The 24,895-nt window shown below is 42.4% G+C and overlaps 1 protein-coding gene across 4 annotated transcripts in view; it reads left to right on the top strand.

Moving 5' to 3' along the window:
- The window catches only part of LOC140509884 (transmembrane protein 263-like), a 357,693-nt gene that overhangs the window by 18,273 nt on the left and 314,525 nt on the right, over positions 1-24,895 (top strand). The window contains exon 2 of one of the 4 annotated variants that reach the window (XM_072617927.1): positions 22,081-22,248. The exons of the other annotated variants lie outside the window; for them this stretch is intronic. The gene's annotated coding sequence lies outside the window, so the exon portion shown is untranslated. The remainder of the gene's footprint in view (positions 1-22,080; positions 22,249-24,895) is intronic. 4 annotated transcript variants of the gene reach the window in all.

The raw sequence follows: 24,895 nt of genomic DNA, 5'->3' as shown, positions 1-24,895 counted from the left end.
TCAGATACATACTAGCTGTGAGATTCTGGATGAATCACGTAACCTTTCTCATCTTCAGTTTCTACATCCATAAAATGGGGATAACAATACTATCCATCTCCCATGGGGGTTGTGGGGATCAAATGAGGTCACGTATAGGTAATAAAGCACTTGGTAAATGTTAGGCTTGAACATAACACAGTATCCCAAAGGGTTGGTGCAGTTTTAAGCTTTGAGAGCTTCCAACTGATGCTGTCAAAGATGCCTTCCATGATTTCCAATAGGGAACAGAATATAACTTCTTTTTGTAGAGTCATCCATTGTCATGAGACAGTGACTGGAAACATCAAATCAATCAATATATTAATCACCTACTGTATACCGGGCATTGCACTTGAAGACATAAAGACAAAAGTGAAACAATGTAATTATGATTTCCATTTCTCTGACCATCTTAGGTTTACAAAGCTGTCCCTCATATCTGCAGACAGAATGGGCTGAGAGTACAAGTAGCTCTCTACATTCGAGATGCTGGAGGCACCAGGAGCGAGTCTAACCTATGCTTTCAGCAGTTGGGGGCATTAAGCCGATGCTTCTCAGTGACTGAGAGTCTTAGAAGGTTGCCTTCACACTCAGTGCTCCTGGGCCTCAGCCCTGGTCTCGCAGCTACAAGGCATCAGAGGCAGGGCCTGAACCCAGGTCTTTCTGGCTCCAAGACTGGTCCTTACCCACCTGCCAGTCTCCTAGTCTAAATATCACAGCAGTGACCTGCTCAGTAGTCATGCAGCTAGGAGGCGTCCTAGTCAGGATTCACACTGGGTTCCTCTCTGCCTCTCCAAGCACCTCAGCTGCTTCCCTGTGCACTAGCCATGTGTTGGGGTTTCAGTTTCCTGTTTCTATCCTATCACCATATTTTTATTCTCCTTTGCAGTTGGAGAAGGCAGAAGGGTATATTTCATCTGTCCTTGACTCTGTTTATAATCACAAATATGAAAGGAAGAGAAAGAGATTGAGTTTATAGGGCTGGTTCTTTGTGTCTCCTAATTTATCTCTCTCCGGCAGCAGTAGACTGAGCAGGCTTTCCTCTTTGTTTCCGATGTGGGAAACTGAAATATGAATCGGTGTTGATGAGAGAATGAAGGAGTGAAAGGGCATAAATCTTATCTTCCCCAACCCTGGAAGATCAGCTCCCCTGAAGAAGGGGATTACGCTTCTGTAATTAGCTGCTTTGCGGCCTTTGGGGACGACTCAAAGCTGAGTAAGAGTTGTAATGAAAGGCAGGCTGGGCCTGGAAATGATTACAAGCTTGCTCCTACCCTGATTATAGGGCACAACACACTTTCCCAGGCCCTGGCTCTAATGGTTACAGAATTAGTTCTTAAGCAATGGATTTTAAGAAAGGGATGCATTAAGTCAGGAGATGCTCATTCACTAACAGATTGCACATGTTCAGAGGTTGTTGAGGGTCCATGTGGACAATGAAATGCAAAGGCTTAGGACTTGTCTGTGCTCTAAGATCACAGGATCGTACACTTTGAGTTTATAAGGACCATCTGTTCCATCCCCCACATTTTACAGAGGAGGAGGAAAAGTGACTTGTCCTGGGTCATCCAGGTAATAAATGGAAGAGCTGTAATTCAAACCTGAGTCCCCTGGATTGATGTCCATGGTTCTTCCCCATTCTCCAATCTGACTCCTCCCAGTCTAATGAAAGAGTCAGTGTGTGTCACTGCTTTAGTGACACTCAAGAGATTTGAGATTTAGCCCTGATTCTGATACAGTTGATAAGCAAGACACTTTACTCCAGTGGGTCTCAATTTCCCATCTCTAAAAGTAGAAGTTTGGATCCAGTCAGGAGTTCTTACCTTTTTTTGTGTCATGGACCATTCTGGCCATCTGATGAAGCCTATGGACCCTTCTCAGCATAATGTTTTAAAATGCATTAAATAAAATGCTTTGGATTACAGAGGAAACAATTATATTGAAATACAATTACCAAAACATTTAAAAAAAATAAATTCATGAACCTCTTGAAATCCATGGACCCCTGGGGAGGAAGGGGCCTGTGGCTTCCAGGTGAAGAGCCTTTGGATTAGATGGTCTATAAAACCCTTTCTAGTCATTCTATGATCTACATTCTTTAATTAAGAAAATATATTTTTTGATATCCTTTTTATACCAATTTCTTTTCCCCATATATCCATCCCCTTGTATCCCTTCCCTTTCCTCCTCCAAGAACTATCCCTTATAACAGTTTTTTTTAAAGAGGAAAAAGGGAAAAAATTCAGCAAAACCAATCAACACATCAAAAAAATCTGATTTGATAAGACACCTTCTACTCCCATGAATCCCCACCTCTGCAGAGAGGAATGGGGAGTGTCTTCTCATTGCTGTCCTTTGACATTAAGCTTGTTCTTTATAATTTTGCAAGATTTAGCTTCAGTCATGTTATGGTTGTTATGCTTTCTATTTTCATTATTTTAGTCATTTGTTTATTGTTTTCCTGGCTGTGTATTCCACTTTGCATCAGCTTATGCAAGTCTTCCTCTGCTTCTCTGAATTCATTATGTTGTTTCTTGCAGGAGAATAATATTTGGTCACCTTCATGTATCACAACTTGTTTAGCCATTCACTGATCAATGGGCATCTATGTCCTTTTCAGTTATTTTCTACTACAAAAAGTGTTGCTATCAATATTTTAGCGTATATGGAGCCTTCCTTTATGTCAGTGAGTTCCTTGGGATATGTGCTTGGCAGTAGAATGTTTGGGTCTCAACTACATTCAAAGGCTCTTTCTGGCTCTAACATCCTGTGTTCTCAGGGCTCTTCTAGCTCTAAAAATCTTATGATTTCTCAAAGGATGGATTCTCTCCCAATACCAACACTTAAGAAGGGCCTGAGCAGCTGACCAGTGTACCATCGTGTAAATAGTAAACACTAGCTAGTTAATAGGTTTCCAGCAGTGATATGTACTTACTAATCGACTGTGAATTTTGCCTAGTAGCAAAGGCGACATGTGGCTTCTGCCAAGGAAAAACCTGATGGAAAGCTCTGGATTTGGGGCTCTCAGTATTTTTCCCCTTCAAATATCTGTGCCCTGCTCATTACAGGCCCTCCTACCATCTGGCATAGGAGTGTCCAGTGAACAGGGGACATGTCTGCCAATCCATTTACTCAGCCCTGCAGCCAGAATGAATAGCTTGTTGAGCCACCACACTCGAGACATTTCCAATGTGAAAACAACTGAAACCACCATTCCGATTTTGGAAATGCTTGCTGGCAAAACTAATGTTTTTGAGTAAGAAATGTTGAGGCAGATATGCGTGCTGATGCTTGTTGTATTTGTCTTCTAAAAACAGCTGCTTTCTTTTTTCTGTTGTGCACAAAGGCTTAACACCATCCTTCAGTGTTTGATGGGCATCCCAGGGCACAGGCCTAGGGACAGGAACAGGCCGCCTGTCCCAGCTTTTCCTTCATTCATGTTGTGGATGAGTAGGCATGTGTGGGTGGTGACAGTGGCCTCCCATGTGTGTGCCCCATCTCTGCCAACTGAAATTCTACCAGTTCTTCAAGATTGCTTCTTCCAGGCTGCCTTCCTAGATTGCCATGCTCTATAAGAGAAAATCCCTGGTCTCTTTGGGCTAAAATTTCTATAGTCATAAATAGAATAACATCTGGTCTTCCCTTGCTTTAAGGGATTTTTTGGGGGGTAAATGAGATGTTGGTGACCTTGTGAGAGCTGTTTGCCCTCTCTAGGCCATCATTTCTTCATCTGTTACATGAGGAGGTAAGTGCTCTTTCAGGTCCCTTTCAGATGAGACTTGTTGTACCAAGCTCTGTGTTCTTTTCAGCTCTGACCTTCTTTTCCTTTAGTCCCTTTCCAGTCATAGTCGGTTTCTCTGGCTTTTGAACTCTGCAATGAAGAACTAGATTAGGAATTCTAGAATTCTTATACTTTCATGAACTTGGATGGTAGGAAAAAAACTGCATTTTAATTTCAATTTAATTGGTTTCTTTTGTAATTCTATGTATTTTATTTTATACGTTACAGGAATTTCTAACTTTTTTGGTCATGGACCCCTTTGACAGTTTGATATAGTCTTGATATAGACTCCATCTCAGAATATTTTTAAATACATAAAAAAATATATTTTAGGAAACCAATTATATTGAAGTATAGTTACCAAATTATTTTTTAAATTCACAGATCCCAAATTAAGAACTTCTGATTAAAAATTATTCTCAGAAGGGATCCATACTGCCAAAGGAGACCATCACAGAAAAGTTAAGCTAGATGAATCCTAACTGAGAGTAGTTTGCAAATGAAGGACCTGAGGCCACACAGCATACTCATGTCCTCGAGAGTTCGAATCACCAGCCTCAGTCTCCTGAGGACCATAATATATAGTTCTTGTGTCAGGGGAAAGTTGTAAGGATTAATTTAGATAATTATTAGGTTTCATAGAGAAGGGCTCTTCTTAAACATTGTTTGTTTTCCATTTGTCAGGAAGAAGCTTTTCCCTTTGCCAAATGTGCTTATCTCAGAAATCATTGCTTTCATATTACTGTACCTTGAAACAAGTGATCCAGCATGGGGGTCAAGATGCACCATGGGAGTCTGTGACTGAAGAATAATTCAGAGCATAAAATGCCAAGTCAGGATGTAATTGTCACCCTGATGGCCATGGTCATGGAGCATTGAGCCTGGGAGGAGAGGCAAGAGACCACCTAGGCCAACTGCCTCATTTCATAGAGGAAGAGCAAGGCCACGCAATTAGTAAGGAGCAGAGCAGGGCTTCCAACCCAGACTCTGATTCTGCTGTCTTTCAGGGCTGTAGAAATTCTCTCACTTTACTGATGTTGACTCATCAGTCCAAGGTGGCAGAAAGTGGCATGCAACATGGCGGCATGGGAGATGAGCAATAAGTGCTTACATGAGCCCCCCCTCCCCGACTGCTGTTCTCCTGCTCGTGTCGGGTCTCTGTTTGAGCCACAGTCTGTTTCACTCACTTCGGTTTCTGAGACTGAGCCTGGACTTTCTGAGGCATCAGCTCCTCCCACATGGCTTTGCCCATTAGCAACAACCCAGAAGCTGAGGGAGCTGGAGCTTGCTGGCCAGTGCAGATGAAGTCTTCTTCAGCACTTTTCTCTTCTCGTCCATTTACATCTTCTAAAAGCTTTCAGTCTGCTTTCTTTGGCTTATGTTGCATTGTGTAACCACTACGTCCTGCATTTATTAAGCAGTGTACTAAACACTTTACAAATACTATCCCATTTGATCCTCAGAATAACTTTAGCAGGTGAGTGCTGTTATTATCCCCATGTTTGCAATTGAGGAAACTGAGGCAGACAGCAGGTAGTTGGGATTTGAACTTTGGTCTTCCTGGCCCCAGGCCCAGTGCTCTGCGATGCCACCTAGTGGTCTCTTAAGCTCTGAAAGTAACAAAACCTGACAGAGGTTCCTCCTATTTTAGGTTAAACTCTTATTTCTAATGTCTCTGGCAATTCTAATATTTTAGGTTCAGAGGCGTTTCTCATGTTTTAGGTTCCATGGTCTCTTCCAGCTATGATGTGACTTATTTTATTTGTTAAGGTCGTTCCAGTTCTAGGAAGGTATGTTTTATGTTCTAAAGTTCCTTCTGAGGCAGTGATTCTATATTCTACATTCTTAGGTCTTGTTTAGTTCTCTATTCTAAGGTCTCTTCTAATTCTGACACTATATATTCTTTATTCTAAAGTTCAGTCCATAGAGAAAAACCAGTGTTCCATGTTTAGAGGTCCTTCCAGTTCAGTTATTCCATGTTCTATATTCTAAGGTTCTCTAGAGCCTTGACATGCTATGTACTATATTCCAGTCTCCTGCAGCTCTGACATTCTGTCTTTCCAAATCCCTTTCAGCACTGACATTCCCAGCGAGGAAGGAGGAGCTGAATCTCAAATTCTCTCCTATCAGAGGTCTTGGTGGGATAGGGACTTTGGGTTCATTTCATCCCCCTGTCACCTTGACTGAGTAGCATTTATGGCTGCCTGGTGATTTTCAGTTTGATCTAAAAGAAAACACGGCTTTTTTAACAGGGAATCCCAGCATTAGTGCTTTGTCCACTTACATAATGAATTGGAGGTCAGGCCGTCATGTCCCACAGCCTCATTTTAGCAGTTCTTGATTCTCTGGTGAGAAGTAAGTCTGGCTCTGTTCTTACCTTTGTAGAAGAGGCCTGCTACCAAACTGGATAGTTGAAACAATTTACTTGGAAATAAGAAGGATGTGGCTATTGTAGTTACTGTTGTAGGTGAAAGAGTTCGGAGAAATCAAGTCCAATATGTTTTTGCTGTAGATGAGAAAACAGGGTGAAAAGAGGCAAGTGACTTGACAAAGGACTCTGGAAGTCAGGGGCAGCCCCCAGATGAGAAAACAGGAATCTGGTGGGGGCATTACTCGAGTCCTCTCTTCCACAGAGACCTCGGACTTGAGGTTTTCAGTTCTAGTCTAGTTGCAGTTCAACAAGCATTAATTTTTGTTTTCACACCCTTAAGAAAAGTTGCCTTTTGTTTTTATACCGCAGTCATTTCTCCCATACACTCTCCTCTCCCCCTTTAGTGAATGTCCCCTCAAGAAAATCTTCTGAGGAGGGAGAGTACTGACCATTTACCCTGATGAGGACAAGCTCAGGTCCAAGGGGAGAAGGGAGAAGGGAAGGCCTTCTAGGTGTGGGGGGAGGCCGGAGAGGGGGTGACCAGAGTCCATGCCGAGGCTCAGAAACCCAGCGTTGAGTTCCAGAAACAGCAAGGAGGCAGGTTTGTGTGGAACACAGATTGGCTGAGAGTGATGTCTAAAAATACTGGAGAGGTGGACCAAGGTTAGAATGTGAAGGGACTGAGCAATGGAAATTCTTCTTTGAAAGCGTTTTCTATTTAGATACTGCTCCTCATCCCCTCCAACTGATGTGATTTGTATTTCTCCCCCCACTAAGCCCTGAGTACCCTACTGGCGTTAGGGGGTATTCCCATCAAGAAACCTGGGACTCTTATTTACAGTTGTATCTCTCGGCTGAAAACTGCCTTGAAGAATTGGCACAAAACATGATGTCGGCTCTGAGGGAGATGACTGTGGGCTTGTGGGAACCTGAGACTGATGCTTCCAGGTCTTGCCTCCTATGGGAGTAGGAGCCGCAAAGAGATACTTTGCTTCTACCTGATGCTCATCCCAAAATATATCAGGGGAACAAGGTATCTGGGACTGTCACGAGGGATATGTAGAGATTGCCTTCAGGAAAATGGTAATTTCCTCTTGAGCTGTAGTAACACAGCTTTCACATTTTAAACATCCACTAGTTTCAGAAGACACCTGCCTTCCCATAGGCCTGTTAGCTTCCTGGCCAGGCCTCAATGCCATTTCTTTAGGAGCAGATGCATTAAGATTTTCCTTTGTGTGACCTGGTTTCCAAAAGCTGTGCCAGAGAATCACAGGCAGGGGCAACTCTGGTCAAGCTGCCAGGACTGGTCTGCATCCCCATCTTCCCTCTCTGTGGCTTTGCCCCCAGGAATGCTCAGCCTCCTCACCCCCAGCCCTCCTTTCCTTTAAAACTTCAAATTCTGCTGCTGGGGGTCATTCCTGATCCTCCCAGCTGTTTGGACCTTCCCTTTTCACATTATTGTCCCTTTCCACTGTATCTGGCTTATAGTGCCTAGTCATTTACATGTTGTCTCCCCCATGATAGTGTGAGTTACTTGGGGGCAGAGACTATTTTTTGCCTTTCTTTGTATCCCTAGCATTGAATGCATAGGTTTACATAGTAAGCCCTTAATAAATGTTCATTGACTAACTGCCTGACATTGTGAGCCTGGAAATGTGCTGTGTGTTTGTCATTTGAGAGTCAACCCTTTTATGCTCAGAAGTGCTTATCATTAGAAGGTAGATGATCGGGTGGTGATTTGTTGACCAAAGCTGCTCATGAAGACCACCTCCCAAACTGTGGAAAGACTGATGTGGCCTAGTGGACAAAGCACTGGACTGGGACCTAGTATGACTCCTGTCTTGCATGCTTAGTGGCATGCAACATTGGGCAGGTTACCCAACCTCTTTGAGATACAGGTTCCTTATGTGTAAGATGAGGCTGATGGGATCTGTAGCTTTCACTTCCCAGGGTTATCATGCTGCTCAAATGATAATGTCTCACTTTGCAAACCTTAAAGTTCTCTATAAATGTCAGCTCTTCAGATGTCTCCTCTTCACCTTCTTCCTCCTTCTCTTTTCCTTACTATCACTGAAAATTCCTTTTTCTTATCTGTTTGATAGAAATCACATAAAAATCGTCCTGAAACAAATCACTATCCTGCGATTATTCTTTTATATTTAATGTTTAATTGGACTGTTGCCAATGTAGGTAAAATAATTGCTTTTTATAGTTGAATAAAAGTATGGAGTCATGAGCCCCTCTTTGGAACAGCTCCATGAGCAGGCTAAGTTTCAGGATGAGAAATGCCTTATCCCATCACTGCATGGTTGGAATTTCTTCTGCTAGGTCTTTGACTCCACATCACATGGAGTGATGAGTACTTGGTATGGCAACATCTAGTAAAAATACTGTGTCTCAGTCTTTAAAGATCTGTGTTCTGTGCAGGCCATTGGAGCCAACAGTTTGGTCTGGAATAATGCTCTGGTTCCAGTACAGTTTATTCGCTGAGTTCTCCAGGATGTTTTGAAGACTGTATTTATAATGTGGGCATTTGTCCCCTGTGAATTCATGAGAGACAGTGAGCTTCTGGTCTATAATTCTAGCCACTAGATCATGTCTGGCTAGATATCTGGTAGGTGCAATCCCCAGTTATTTCCATGCTGCATGTTGTCTGTTGCTTCATTGCATAATCTGCATTGATTACCAAGGGCAGGCTTCTTAAGAATAAACTTTCTGTAATTTGGCAGCACTGACCTGGTTCTGGATTGATGCTATAAATTCTAATCCTGTTTCCATAAAGTTACATGACGCAGTCATTTGTTCATTGTTTCTTTTTGAATATATCGTTAGTAGAGTTCATGTGAAAGTTGTCTGCAGAGAACCTTTTGATTCCACTCATCAGATGGAGGGAAAATGCTCTTAGTAACACTGGACAAGTCCAATGGAGTGTACCTATTATCAACCTTTACTGTTTCTCTGTGAAGTGGTGTCTGCTTGTTCCAAAAATATTGCTGTAGGCTTTTAAAATAACTATTTAATGTGTGTTATAAGAATGTCTATCAGTCTTTTTGATAGGTGAGAAAGTGTTTATTTTTTTAATGACTACTTTACGGTGATGGGCCCTATCTTCTGTTAATCCTCTTTGATAGTTTTATGTTTGATTTGTCTTACCTGAAGGAGGAGACCAAGGTGTTTGTTGTAATTATTGCCTTCATCCTTTGCTTCAACTTGACTTCTAGATTCAAGCTCTTGGAGCATTCAGTCTCCATCTTCGTTTATAGTACATTAAGAATTCTACACTTAGAGAGTCCATACAACATTTTTTTTTAAATCATTGGAGAAAACAACATGAGAAAAAGAAGTTTAATGTGTCTTTTGGTGAAGCCACATGGCTTGATATCATCCAGTACATCAAATAATAAGATGTTTTGGTACAACTGCCTCTTTCATTTAGAAACTATTCCTAACTTTATTTGGAAGAGATAGTAATGGATTTAAAGGTAGGCAGAGCTTAAACTCTCCTTGAAAAACACCACACGTTATGTCAGTTGTCTTTGACATCATCATGGGCAGCATCTTTTAAATAGAGAAGAGCTTTACTTGTAGGCATCAGCCACTCTAGCATTTTCATTGTATTTGAAAATGTTCTCTGTGCTTGCAGTACATGAAGAAGTCATAAGTTGTTGTTATCCATCCTTTGTTATCAAAGAGGACCCATGACGTCTTGACTTGCGCGTGAATTGGATTTAAGTGAGGCAGAGCTGGGCAAAGATGTCAACCTCACTCTGTCCTTCAGAGTCATGAAAGTCTAGTGTGGAACTAAATCAGAGGCTTTGCAATAGCCAATAAAGATACTATAGATGTTATGACATTCTGAGATATTGTTCAGTGATTACTTATTCTCCTGATTTCTGGTCTAGACCACCGTTGTGGTCTTCTTTCTGGAATTCTGGCCAGCCTTTCTCTAGAGTCACTTGCTTCACTCTTCTCTCAACACCTTCCAATTGGTTCATGGCTTACCCACTTAAGATGTGGCTTTGGAGACTGAATTTCTCCATTTTCTTGTATCATGTGACTTCCCTTTGATTGCCAGCCCTGATGTCACAATACATCTCCTTTAATGTAGTCTTGGATCTTGCAGACAAAACAGGAAACCAAAAGGTCTTAGTGTATTAGGGATAAAACAGGAAATATTCTCATTTGGATAGAAGTTTACTTAAGTCAGGGTCAAACTTAGCTTTCTGGGACTCCATTAAATTAAGAAATGGTTATGGAACGCCTATTATATACATAACACATACACTCTGCACATCTGAGGCTACAAAGACAAGTAAGACATAACCCCTGGACTCAAAAGAACTTGCCTTTACTATTAAACATCAAAACAGGAACACTTTCCTCCTCTTCTTCCGCCTTGTTCACCTCCTCTTTGTACTTTTGATAGCACTTGATGGTTTATGATCTTCTTCGTGATAACCCAGGGAGGTCATATATAAGTATGCCTATTTTACAGATGATAACACGGAGCCTCAGATAATGTCTGCAGTTAGCTCAAAAGCATGTGGTCAGAAAGTGACAGAACCAGGATTCAAACTGTTGGTTGCCACTTCACTGCTAACATAAATAACTAGAATTAAAAACAGGAATATGACAAGTATATAAGAAAGGCATAAAATACTTTGACAGCCTGAGAAGGAAACTTCCCCTCTGGCTATGAGATTAGAGAAACTTTCAGAGACATGATCCTGGGTGGAGCAGATTAGAGTTAGATTATAGAAAGCCTTAAATGACAACCTGTGTGTGGGGAGTTTACCTGGTGGGCAGGAAGGAGCTGCTGAATGTTTTTACCAGAATAATAATGTGAGCAGAACTGGACCTTAGGAAGAAGGCCCTGATGTGAGCATATGGGATAGAATCGAGTGGGCAGAGACAGCAGCCCCACTGAAGGCAGGCTGGCAGATTCATTGGCATCTCGAGTTTTCTTCCAGCCCATGATTGGATTGTGACATTCTTCAGTCCTTTATTCAACAAAACTTTATTAAGGTTTTTTGTGTGCAGGACATCATACCAACCCCCAGGGTGTAGATGCTTAATAAATACTTGTTGAATTGAATTTGTAGAATTTACTTTTGGTCCAGGCCTATTTTCATTGGCATGGAGTAGCAAACTCCCTCCACCAAGAGAGCCCGTCTCTACCCCTTATGCTCCTCTAGAGGTGCCTGGCACCTTCTGAGGGTGAGTGGCTCTTCCAGAATCACACCGGAATCCAAGCAGAGTTTGAACACAGGTCTTCTGCCTCCACAGCAGGCTTTCTCTCCACTGCACCAAGAGAACTGAGCATCTAATATCTGCCAAATCTTGTGCTAGGGAGGGGAAAACATGAGCATGAATAAGAGTTTCCTTCTCTCTTGGAGGTTCCAGTCTAGCAGGAGTAAGACACAAACACCTCTAACTCATAGACAGTATTACATGATAATCCAGTGGAGAGGTGCCGACAGTTTGCTGGATGAGGTCAGGAGGAGCCCTGTTTTCAGAATCTGACTTCTCTGTGTTTTGCAGCGATCCTCTAGGGGTCTCTTTCTGTTTAGTTTCAGAAGTCCTATTTCCCTTCATTTACTATGTGTGTCCAGAGCACTTAAGGCAAGACCTCCCAAGAAAGTTTATTGGTGACTTCTCAGATGATTTGGTCTCTGGGTTGATTTCATTCTGATTCCCCAAACATTCTCAAAGAATTTCTTGTACACAGCTGCATCTTAATTTCTGTCTTCTGCCAGCCCTCAGCATTCCTGAAACATCCTCAGAATGGATAGAAATTAGGTCTAGTGCAATGAGTTTTGGCTTCCTCTAGGCTCCCTTTATGCACAGAAAATTCCTGATGTGTTGAGAACTTGGCTTTGCATAAATCTGCTCTTGATTTACTCAGTCTTTCTCCTCACTGTCACCAAATATGCTGCAGCATACACAAATGCTAGCACTGTGGCTTAGACAGGGCCAGAGACACCACCCAGAGGAGGATACCCTTGACTCTTGAGCAATGTTCCCTCCAGGGAGAATCCTGTAGGCTCCTACATCAATCAGTCAGTCAATAGGCATTTATTAAGCTAGTCAATAGGCATGAGCCGTGGGGCAGCTATGTGATACAGTGGAGAGAGCGTTGGGCTTAAAGGCAGGAAGACATCTTCCTGAGTTCAAATCTGGCCACGGACATTAACTAGCTGTGTGACCCTGGGCAAGTCACTTCACCCTATTTACCTCAGTTTCTTCAATTATAAATTGAACTAGGAAAGGAAATGGCAAACCACTCCAGTATCTTTGCCAAGAAACTTCAAATGGAGTCATGAAGAGTCAGACATAACTGAAATTACCAAGCAAGCTCTGTCCTGGGTGCTGGTGATTCAGATACAAGCTTGAAATAGCTCCTGCCCTCAAGGAGCTCACATTCCACTGGGAGGGGAATAACATGTATATAAACAAATTTGTACAAAATAGATACAGAATTAATACAAAGTAATTTTTGGGAAAAGTCATTGGCAGCTGGGAGGCTGTGATCAAGAAAGGCCTAATGCAGAAAGTGGAACTTGAGCCAAGCTGTCTGCACAGCTAGTGCAGAGGTAGTCCCCGTGGAGATGGAAAGTTGAAAATCATGGGTAAGGAACAAGAAAATAAATAGAGTACATGAAGGAGAGTGATGTAAGACTAGAAAGGAAAATTGGAAGTATGTGAGTATAGAGAGACCCAAGGCCCCATGAAGAGAGGAAAGAAGGAAGGGACTCCTTCATGGGGCAAGAGTCTGGACTACATGACCTCTAAAGTCCATCCAGCTCCCTTGGACTGGGAGTCAGAAGATTTGGAGTGTAATCTTTGGTAGTGAAAAGACCAATCAATTTGAAGACAAACAGCTAGGGTTTGAAAGCACAAAATGTTAGCTTCTTGTTAGCTGTTTGTCTTAATCTTTCCAAATGTCAGTTTCTTCATCTACATAAGTGACTTTCTTCTTGTTGGAAACCAGAAGAAGGCAAGAATATGAATGGGTTGTTCAAGTAAGGATGACCTTGCCCTTAAAGCTTTGGAGATAGTTGAAAGATCATGACCATGGAGCTTTTTCTACAGACTAAGAACAGAAGGGGGGGAATGGCTAGGCTGGTGAGTGAATTGGAGGAGAAGGAGCAAGGTTGTAGAAGAAGATATGGCACCATGGTGCATGAATGCCTATGCATGTTTCCCTTGGACCCTAAACTGAGAGAAGCAGTTAAGTGTGGTGGAGATCCCACCCCCTACTATCACCAACATGGAGCAGAGTAAAGACTGACCACATCCCATGCACTTGCCATCTTCAGAATACTGGAAGAACAATGATGGATATCCCAGGATAGGATCCAGCCAAGGATACCAGTACTTATTCCATGGACTCCATGAATATCGAACTGCTCCCTTTCCCTGTGCCAGTAAAGACTGAGTGTTCTGAATCTAAGCTCCTAACCTGGTTGGAGGGGTGTGCCTCTAGACTGGTTTGAGGTTGCTCAGGTCTCATGGACCCAAGTGATGACTGTTTTAATATGTATAGATTTTCCTTTTCTTTCTGAAGTTATGAGTACAGAACTGCGTATAGCAAGGCCAGGCTTGTGTGATGGATTATGTTATAACTGAAACTGTACGTGATTGAAGTTCATTGATAACTAGGAAGTACGGGAAGGGATCAGAGTTTTCCAGTGGGCAGAGACACTGTGAGCCACAAATATAATTAGATAAATACATACAGACACTACACCCTTAAACTAAGGACACTCTCTGCCCCCACCTCACCCAAGGAGCGAAGCCAATAGGATAGAGGCAGTCAACACTCAGAACCATCTTAATGTAAGGCAAAGCACAGAATCACCCAGCAAGCCTGAGGGCTCCCAGTCCTTGGCTTTCATCAACAATAGGGTCAAGTGCTTTCCCAGCGGTGGCCCTGCTGGTTAAATAGAAAATGATGACGTCATTGGCTTTCTGGCGTCCCTTCTAGCTCTGATATTCTTTGTTCTGTTTTCCTAAGGTGCTTCAGCTCTAGCATGAATGGGGAAGTAACTTGCTCCAAGTATCCACCACAGTGACAAAATCTTAGGATAAGGGACATTAGTGATCATCTTATCAATCTGTACCTAAGTCACGATTCGAATTTAATGCCTCTGACTCCAGACCTAGTCCTTTATGTTCTTTACCTAGATCTTCTTTGGTAGAAAGCAGTCTTCTTTTTCCAGGAGATTACATCTGGAACAGAAACTCATTGTTACTTTATTTTATGATATTCTATCAGTCCTCAAGATAAGTAGATATCTTCATAGCACTGGGAGATGTGAGGGGTAGAGATGATCATACTGTAGCAGGGAAATGAAAGGGAAATATGCTCTTGGTTTGATTAGCAACAACTCAAATTTCTGTTGCATTTTAAGGTTTACAGACTACTCTCATTAAAACAACTTATGATATTGAAAACACAAGTATTATTGCCCCCAGGGCAGCTAGGTGGTGCGGTGGATAGAGTACCAGTGCAGGAGTCAGGAGTTCAAATCTCACCTCAGACACTTGACACTCACTAGCTGTGTGACCTTGGGCAAGTCACTTAACTCCATTTGCCTCATCCTGGGTCATCTCCAGTTATTCTGAGGAATATCTGGTCACTGGATTCAGATGGCTCTGGAGGAAAAGTGAGGCTGGTGACCAGCACAGTCCTCCCTCACTCAAAACAAAGTCAAGGGCAAGTCATGTCATCGTTTCTCAGATGGCAAGGTCTTCTTCGGCAACAAAAGATGAACACACACATTATTACTCCCATTTGACAAATGAGGAGACTGAGGCTTAGTGAAGTGAGTCCTTAGATAGTATGGGCTTTGAAGCAGAAAAGATTCCCTGTGCACAACCAGCCAGCCCATAGTAGCCATGTTTTATTCTCATTTCCTTGTGATGATTATGATAGCTGTCAGTGAAATAACATTAAAGTGTGCAAAATGTTTTGTGATTTCATGTTAGCTCATTTGAGTCTCACCACTGCCCTTTGATGAGAATACTGTCCTCATCTCCATGTTACCAGTGACGAAGCTGAAGCAGAGAGTTGGTGCCTTTCACAGAGTCCCACAGACAGAGTGTCTGAGGCAGATTTGGCCTTCAGGTCTTCCCAGCTCCAGGCCCAGGGTTCTACCAACTGCACCATCCAATTTCAATTCAAGTGGGTTTTCTGGTTTTACTGCCTTCTGGCCCTCTGCAGCCATTCATGTGTTCCCTATTTTTCCTCTAATGAAGTCTGTGTATACGACTATCTGAAGGATTTTAGTCTGGTGGTCAAGCAGAATCCAGAAGCCCTACTTGTTGGAACTGTCAACCACTCTTTCCTCTTAGATTCTCTCTTCTCCCTTGGTTTTTGTGACACGACTCTCTCCTGGTTCCCCTCTTACCTGTCAGACCACTCCTTCTCAATCTCTTTTGCTGCATCTTCATCTTGATCATGCTTGCTGACTGTGAGTGTCCCACAAGGTTGTGCCCTGGACTCTTTTCTCTCTATATACTGTTTTACTTGGTGATCTCATCAGTTCCATGGATTCAATAATTATCTATACTTATGATTCTAAAATCTGATTATCCCTTATCCCGTCCTAAGCTCTCTGCTAACCTCCATCTCACATTTACAACTTCCTTTTAGACATTTTGAACAGAATGTCTCCTAGACATATTAAATTCAACACGTCCCAAACTGAGCTAATTATCTTTTTCCCCACCATGAACCCACCCCTCTTCCTAACTTCACTGTTACTATGGAGGACATACAACCTCGCTGTCATCCTCTCTCACGCCACCCCCCATATTCAATCAGTTGCCAAATACTGTCATTTCTTTGTAGTGTCTTTACCCTAACACTGCTGGCTCCCTGGTCCAACCTGAATCACTTGATGCCTGGACTATTGCAATAGCCTGCTCATTAGTCCCTGCCTCTAGTTTCTCCCTACTCAGTCTACCCTCCACTCAGCTGTCAAATTGGTCTTCTCAAAGCACAAGTTTAACCATGCCCCCCCATTTAGTCAATCCTAGTGTCTCCCTATTGCCTCCAGGATCCAGTATAAAACTGCCATGCAGACCCCTTCATAACTTGCCCCTGCCTTTCTAGTCTTCTTATGCCTTATACTTTCCACTCCACCCCATACATACCAATCCAGTGACATTGGTCCCATTGTTCCATGGTCCTCATATGTGACACTTCATCTCCCAGTTTCGGGCACTTTCCCTGGCTGTCCCCCAAACCTGAAACTCTCTCCCTCCTCATCTCCCCCTCCTGATTTCCTTAGCCTCCTTCAGGTCTCAGCTGACATCCCACCTTCTGGAGAAATCTATGCCAGCCCTCCTCAATGCTAGTGTCTTCCCCTTAGGGATTACCTTCAATTTATCCTGTGTAAAAAGTTTGTACATACTGTTTCCTGCTATACTGTGAGCTCTTTGAGAGCAGGGGCTATCTTTTGCCTTTCTTTGTGTCCCCAGTATTTAGCACAATTCCTGGGAAATAGTTGGTGTTCAATAAATGCTTGTTGACTTGACATGTAGAGGAAATTCCTATTCAGGCAGAGGGTTGGATTAGAAGGCCCAGTGATGGTGATCTGTGCACAAAGTACAGCCTGGTCTCCCTCCTAGAAGATAAGGTAAGGGCCCATGGAAACCTGTCCATTCTCCACATTATTAAGGTTGGTGAAACATTACTTTGAAAAAGGTAAGAAGGGCTTCCATGTGAAAAACAACAAGAGAAAGATAGTGGACAAGCAGAGAGCAGTCCTGACTGTGCCAGGAGGTTGGAGGATAGATAAATGTGATCCAGGAGAAGAAGGATTAATGAACACTTGAAACTGTGCAACAGAGAGGGGACTTTTCCATGGAGGAAGGGACTGAACTTTATGAAAAAGAAGCAGCTTCTCCTGCTCCCAAAGGGTCCTGTAGATCAAGAGATGTTGCCATAAGGAGAGCTTTCCATTGAGGGTCCATAGTGGTGATTGGTGACTTCTGGGCCAAAGGGTCTTGAGGCAGCTCCTTGGTGACTAATAGACTTGGTTAATAGTAAAAAGGTTGGTCCAGAGCACAACAGAAAATCTCCTAACACTTATAAAAACAGGTAACTACTATCTGCTGATTCACATGGACAAAAACGATATTCCCATGATAAATCTAGTAAGCTCAGCAAAAGATTTCAAATCTTGGGCAAAAGGAACATCGATGGTGTCCTCATGACCACTGCGAGCTGAATTCAAAAGCTTCAGAAAGAAAAGTGCATTTCCAAGTCAGAAGATGATGTCTGGTCTGGAACATGGTTGGCATTTATATATCTTAGAATACAGAAATGACACACTCCTGGCCAGAGATGAAGCACACCTAACAAAGGCTAATAAGACTTAATTTGTTTAGAGCATTGCCAATCTAATCAAAAACTCTTCAAGCTGAAAAGGGGGAGCAAGGGAGAAAACTGCCTGTAGATATCCAGTAACCTACATACCACAGAGACTACTACAGTAGAGAAAGAAGTACAGATGCTCAAAGGAGAGGGCAGCAGTAAAACCCATGAACTGTACACAAACACGCAAAATAGGGGTAATGAACAAGGTGGAATAGAGAGCCCAGTGCAAGGAGGCATCTTTGAAACAAAACCTAGAACTAGGTTGTGGCTGTTGGGGGCAGAGGAGGGATTGTCCTTTGTCTGGATTTTGGATTTCATTAGTGTAGGGAACCCCCTTTGAGAAAACTCCTTCCAATACAAATCAGCAACTGCTTGGAAACTTAGAGTCTTAATGGGCCCAGAGATGGCAAGTGACTTGCTCAGGGCCTCACAGTCAATTTATATCAAAGTTAAGACTTGAACTCAGGTCTCCCTGACTCTGAATCCATTTTGCCACCTCTGTGGGTACCTATACCTTATGGAAAACATCTTGAAACTTGGAGGTATGTTGGAGTAAAGGGACTTTGTGGATGTGGAACATTGCATGTGCTGTCCAACTTGATTGATGTGTTGTTTAGTTTTGCTGAACTGGTTTCCCCATTCCTTTTTTAAATTTCTTATTATAAGGGATATTCCTCTAAGTGGAGGAAGGGGAAGTGATAGATTGAGAAATGAAGGTTACATAAAAATAAAATGTCAATAAAATTGATGTTAAAATTCTTTAGAGATAGATACATGTGAAGAAACATAGAAACCAGGGTGGAGAAGCACAGTGGGAGAACATTTGGGTGAAACTCAGTGGAGACAAGAAGTTCTCTGTTGAGGCTGATTCTCCCCTGGCCATCCCCTCCCCAGCCACTTTGTCATCTAGAAAAGAGACAATGATTTAGAGGACCTAACTCTTTAAGCTCCCAAACTCCTCCCTTAAGACCCTGATGTCCTGATTGGTGAGTACCTCAAAGGGCCTACTGTATCTAGGCAGGCTACCGCCAGGCTTTACTTGACTCCTCATCCATCCTTGCTGCCATATTAGTACCCTGTGGCCTCTCTGCCTGCACCACCTCCTAGTTCAGGGATCACCATCAAACCAAAGCTGCCATTGCTACAGTTCACTATGATATACCTGTACTCACCATCCCTGTAACTCCCTGGCCATCTTTTTATCACTTTATCAGTTTTTCCCTCCTTTTTATTCATTCATTCATTCATGCATACATTCAAATAGAGAAAGTAGACAAGCTGAGGAAACAGATCTCAAATCAGTCACAAAAACATGATGGAGTAGTGATAGGGAACTTCATTTATTCAAATATAATTTTCTTTCTGCCAAAGTCAGAGATATCAATTATTTGTTGACTGGTTATTGTTGTTGCCCAGTCATATCAGTCATATCTACTCCTTTGTGATCCAATTTGGGGTTTTCTTGAAAAAGATACTAGAGGGGATTGCTATTTTCCTCTCTAGCTTATTTTACAGATGAAGAAACTGAGGCAAACAGGGCAAAGCGATTTGCCCATGGTCACACAGATAGTAAGTCTGAGGCCACATTTGAACTTGGAAAGAGGAGTCTTCCTGACTGCAACCCTGCTGCTCTATCCACTGCAGTGCCATCTAGCTACCCTTGAATGGACTTAATGATAATTTCATCCTTCAAAAGGCTGAAGAATCAACACAAGAAAATCTCTTCTACATATGCTTCTCACTAATATGAGAAACTGATTGGTAGAAGTGGAAGTGATGAGAATCTTGGAGAGAAATGATCACTTTCTCCTGGATTTTCTGATGGAGAGGGAAGGAAAAGCCTAGAATACCCCGACATCAACTCTAGGTTGTGGGAAAGCAAATAGTCAAAGTGCTCTCCTGAAGGCTAGGCAGGATTCTATGGATTAAAACTCTGGATAATTCAGTTCAAAAGGGATAGAAAGTTCCCAAGAATTATATTCAGAAACCAGAACAACTCTAATGAGAAGAAAGGGATGGAGACACACAAAGTACTCATCATTCAACTAAAATTTTAAACATTTTCTGAACACATAGCAGAAGATGATGGTATGATCCATAAGAATAGGGTCAGGGGCTCAGCATGAACTGAAAATATTCAGAAAAAGCAGAGACCAAAAACGTATTGGGGGTTTTTTGCTATGCAAGGCAAAGAGGATCAAAGATGAGGTTGGTATGCTCCTTAATGTGGATAAGTTAATGACAACGTTATCAAGGGCGACAGAGGAAGCCAGAGCTGCTGAGCTCTCATTCTGTTTCTGTTTTATCTGCCAAGGAGAAGGATTCTGAAACTGAGAAAAACAGAACAATATGACTAAAAGGCAGGCAATAGCCAATATGAGTAGGGAGATAATAAGAGAAGACCTAGTGGTCCTTTATGAATTCAAATCACTTAGTCTAGATTAGCGATGTCCTGAGGTGCTGAAAGCATTGGGAGATGTGATTGCTGAACCATTGTGATTTTTAAAAAGTACCTGAAGAATGGGAGAGATGCCACATGACTAGTGAAGAGTTAATTTTTAAAAAGGCAAAGAATGGATTCAGCAGCTTTGTCAGTGAGCTTGCCTTTGATTTAAAAAACATACTTTTAAAAAAATCAAATTTTATTTCCACCTTCTTTCCCTTTCAACTCTCCTCTCCTTCCCTACCAACACCCATGAGAAAGCAAGAAAAACAAAACATGTACAGTAAAGCAAAACAAATTCCCTCACTGGCCCTGTCAAAATTGTGTGTGTGTGTGTGTGTGTGTGTGTGTCTCCAAATCTGCACGTTTGAGTCCATCAGCTGTCTGTTAAGAGGTGAGTAACATGTTTCATCATGAGTCCTCTGGAATTCCAGTTAATCATTATGTTGATCACAGTTCCCAAGTCTTTCCAAGCTGTTTGTAATATCGTTGTTATTGTGTAAATTGGTCTCCGAGGCCTGCATCTGCCCCCCATCATTATTTCTTATAGCACAATAGTATTAGTGTAAGATACAATTCTACACTGGAGTTGAAAAAATAAACTTCAGAAGTACAAGACAGGGAAATCAGGCTCAGTAAGCAGTTTATGTCAAAGTAAATCAAGGGGTTTGAGTAGACTGCAAATTTAGTAATCGTCTGAAGTAAGATGTGCTGGCCAAGAGAGTCAGTCCTTAAGCTGCTTTCAGAGAGGCCTAGTTTCTAGGGATAGAAGGGCAACAATCCCACTGTATTCGCCTGTGTTCACTTCTGAGTACCACATTTTAAGGAGATTGGTAATGTGTAGCACATTCTGAGAGTAACCAGAAAGACAATTAAGGACCGGGAGACCAGGAGCTGGAGAGGTTTAGCCTGGAAAAGAAAAGATTTAAAGGAATGACAGTCTTCAGGTATCTAAAGGACCCATAAAATGAAAGAAGAATCAGATTCTCTCATAGGATGATAGGTTTAGCCGTGAAAGAGTCTAGCCCTCTCTTTTTACAGGTGAGAGGTCATGCAGGTAAAAGCATCAGAAGTGGGGTTTAAACCTAGGTCCTCTCCCTTCAGAGCTCTGCCCACTAATATGGATTGGCCCAAGAGGGCAAGACTAAGGCCAGTCGAGAACTAGCAAAGGTGGTTGGTTCAGTTTGATATGAGGAAAGTTTACCAACCAAGAGCTGACTGAAAGTGGCGCTGGAGGTCTTGCCTTCATTGGAGGACTGCAGATTGACTATGAGAAATTCCTTCCCTCTCTCTCGATGGTTTCCTGTCGGATTTCCCCTGCTCCTTCTCAGAATGATGCACAATGTTAGACTTCCAGTTATAAAGGATACTTTTATATTTATCCTTTTTTTACTGATATGGTATGACACCCTCCCTGGGACAATAATAATCACTGGCTTTTATTTAGCACATTAAGGTTTGCCAGATGCTTTACAAATCCTATCAAATCCTAAGAGGTAGGTGCTCTTACTAGTCCCTTTTGGAGATGAATAAATTGAAGCTGGAGAAGGAAATGGTGAACCGCTCTAGTACCTGTGCCAAAAAAAACCCATACGGGTCACAGAGTCAGACATGACTGAACAACAAGAACAAAACTGAAGCAGAGAGAGGTTATGTGACATGCCTAGAGTCACACAGCTAGTAAGTGTCAGAGGCTAGATTTGAACTCAGGTCTTCCTGAAACCTGGTCTAGCACTCTGTGCACTATACCACCTAGCTGCCTCTAATTAATAACTGGCATTTAGATAACTCTTTAAAATTTGCAAAATGTTTCACAAATATTATCTCATTTTATCCTCAGAACAGCCCTGGGAGGTAAATGCTATTTTAGAGGTAATTTTGCCTTGGTAATAGCAGTACCTCCCAAACCACAAGACCTGCTTCCTGCTCAGTCCCCACTGCAATTACTGAGGGAAGAAATCATGGTGGGGCACTTTCCTCATCACTGCCAACAACAACTGCCACCAGCAGGCAGACGGACCCAGGAACCCTGGGAGTAGCAGCCCCCCAACCCCGACTACCATTTCTGCTTTCAGCCCAGGCCTCGTGGTCATCATCTGGGGAAGTGACCTCTGGAAGAGAGGCCAGCTGCCACTCAAGGCAGGCAGACCAGCCTGACAGATGCAGCTGTACCCCCAGCGGAGAGGCAGGAGGCAGCATAGTCCAGGCAGTTCCCCCAGACCCTGCGCCCACGAGCCCTGCTGGTAGGACATTAATGTCATTTAAGAAAAGCATTAACGTCTGCTTTGGTGCTGCACCTTAAGGATCATGGGACTTTTCTATCTGACTTGCAGCTGAAACTTTCAATGTGTATTATCTCCTCCATTAGAATGTGAGCTCCTTAGGGCAGGGACAATTTTACTGTTCCAGGTATAGCCCCAGTGCTTACCACATAGTAAGTGCTTAATAAATTCATTCATTATTATCCCTATTATACAGTTGGGTAAATTGGGGCAGACAGGTTAAGTGACTTGTCCAGGGTCACACAGCAAATGTCTCAGGCCAGTTTTGGACTCAGGTCTTCCTGATTCCAGGTGTAGCACTCTGTCTTGTATACCATATAACTGCCTCTCCCTCTCACAGGATAGGTGCTCAGAGGTATGATTATTTTCCTCTGGGTTCTATGCATAATCTTGAGGGATATACTGATTCTTTTTTAAAAAATGAACTTAATTTTAGTTTTCAACATTTACTTCCACAAGATTTTGAGTTCTAAATTTTCTTCCCCACTTCTTCTCCACCCCTCCCTAAAACGATGTGCAATCTGGTACACGCTCTGCTTATATATTCATATTAAACATATTTTCACATTAGCCATGATCTAAAGAAGGATTAGAACCTATGGGAGAAACCATAAGAATGAAGAAACAACAACAAAAACAAAGGACAGAAAACAGTCTGCTTTGACCTGCATTCAGACTCCATAGTTCCGTCTCTGGAGGTGGACAGCATTTTCCATCATGAGTCCTTTGTCTCAGATCCTCGCTTTGCAGAGAAGGCTAAGTCATCACACAATGGTTCTGTTACTATGTACAGTGTTCCAGTTCTGCTCACCATTCAGCATCAGTTCATGTAAATCTTTCTAGTTTTTCTGAAGTTCACCTGCTCATTATGTCTTATGGACCAATAACATTCCATCCCATTCATGTACCACAACTTGTTCATCCATTCCCCAGCTGATGCACACTGAGAGGTATACTACTAAGAGGCAGTACCTGAGTCCCCACCAGAATATCCCCCATCAACAATAATCCAGTAGACTCTTTAACTTTTAGAAAACGTATTCAGTTAGAAATGTGGTAAGAATAGTTGGTATAAAACATCACACCAGCCCCCAAAACAAAACTCATGGAGTCTGTGAGTAGGGACTGTAAGTTTCATATTAGATGGTGAAACATACGAATAGACAATGTGTTACAAAAAGGGATTTCTCAACCCCTGATCCAGGAAGCACTTTTTTCCCTTCATGGAGTCCTCATAAGGTTTCCCTTATGTGTAACTCTTCACAGTGTGGGCTGCTTAGGAAAACTTCCAGGAAACTGAGGCTCAGAAGGGGAAATAGACCTGCTTCCTATTGCCTCATGACTTGTTTAACCAGTCTTGGTTGTGGCCTCTTCAGGAGATGCCATGCAGAATAAGCATGTGGGCCCCTATTCATGTCAAAACCTGAATTTGTTTTTCCAGGGCTAAAAATTTTGAAAAACATTTCAACTCTATATTTATCTAGCAGGAAACCAGGGTTAAATTATACCCCTTTTAAATAAACATGTGCCTAATTATAGGAAGATGCAGCTTACTTTTACAGCTCTGTCAGGATTTTCCCATCAGGCCCCAGTCTTTGTTGATAACTCTCCAGCCAAAAGGATCCAATTGGGCAGTGACTTCAGAAATTCAATCTCTTCAGGGGGACTGAAGGGCTAATACTGCACAGCCAGGGATGAGAGCCCATTTTTGCTAAAGGCTCCATGTGCCAGGGTTGATAGGGATTTGGGGTGAGCTGTGCTTTCTTTAAGCTTTTGCCAATGGCATTTTCTGACACTAGTGATGCGTTTAAGCAACTTCTTCAACCATCTCTCAACCAAAAGCCGGACTCCAACAAAAATATTGTACAACAGGGAAGTTTCTAGGCTAAGATAGAAAATTATATGTTCCCCACCTCCACCCTACTCCACAAACCCCTCTTTAGAAAAAATTCAAACTCTTTGAGGCTTAAGAATCTTTTCCTGGCTGTTCTCATAGAGCTATACCAATAATACCAATAATAAAAGTAATATTAACAATATCCATCTGGACATCTCATTATCAGATCTACCATGATAGATCATTAGAACTGGAGCTTAGAATGTAAGATGTTACAGCTTGAAGGAACCTAAGAACGCAGAACAGGGTCTTTGAACTGGTAGAGACTTTGGAACATAGAATGTTTTTTAGATAAATTTTCATTGATATCTTTTTTTACATTGCTTGCATTCCCCTGCATCCTCCCTTCTGAGAAGGAAAAGAGAAAAAAATGAGTAAAATCAATCACCACATCAATAAAACCTGACAGTGGAAGTGACATCCCACACCCTCGGCCTCCTTCCCTCTCAAAGGGCGAGGGAGGAAGAGTCCTCCTCTGAGTTCCCCTTGGGTCTGGGCTTAGAACACAAAATATTAGTGGGAGACAAGCCCTGCAAACAGAACGTGGAGGGGGAGGAGCCACGAGCCTACCTAGTCATTAGATGTAAACCAGGTTGTTGGAGGCAGAGACCATGCTGGCTTTTTTCTCCACGCTCCCAGACCTTCACATAGTGCCTGACACATATTAAGTGCTTCTTGATTGACTGACAGTGGTCACCCCTGCCAGGCTCC

Source organism: Notamacropus eugenii, chromosome 6 (genome assembly GCF_028372415.1).
Source record: "Notamacropus eugenii isolate mMacEug1 chromosome 6, mMacEug1.pri_v2, whole genome shotgun sequence".
Lineage (NCBI taxonomy): Eukaryota > Metazoa > Chordata > Mammalia > Diprotodontia > Macropodidae > Notamacropus > Notamacropus eugenii.
The sequence above is the reverse complement of the archived record's forward strand: the minus strand, read 5'-3'. Positions and strand labels throughout refer to the sequence as shown.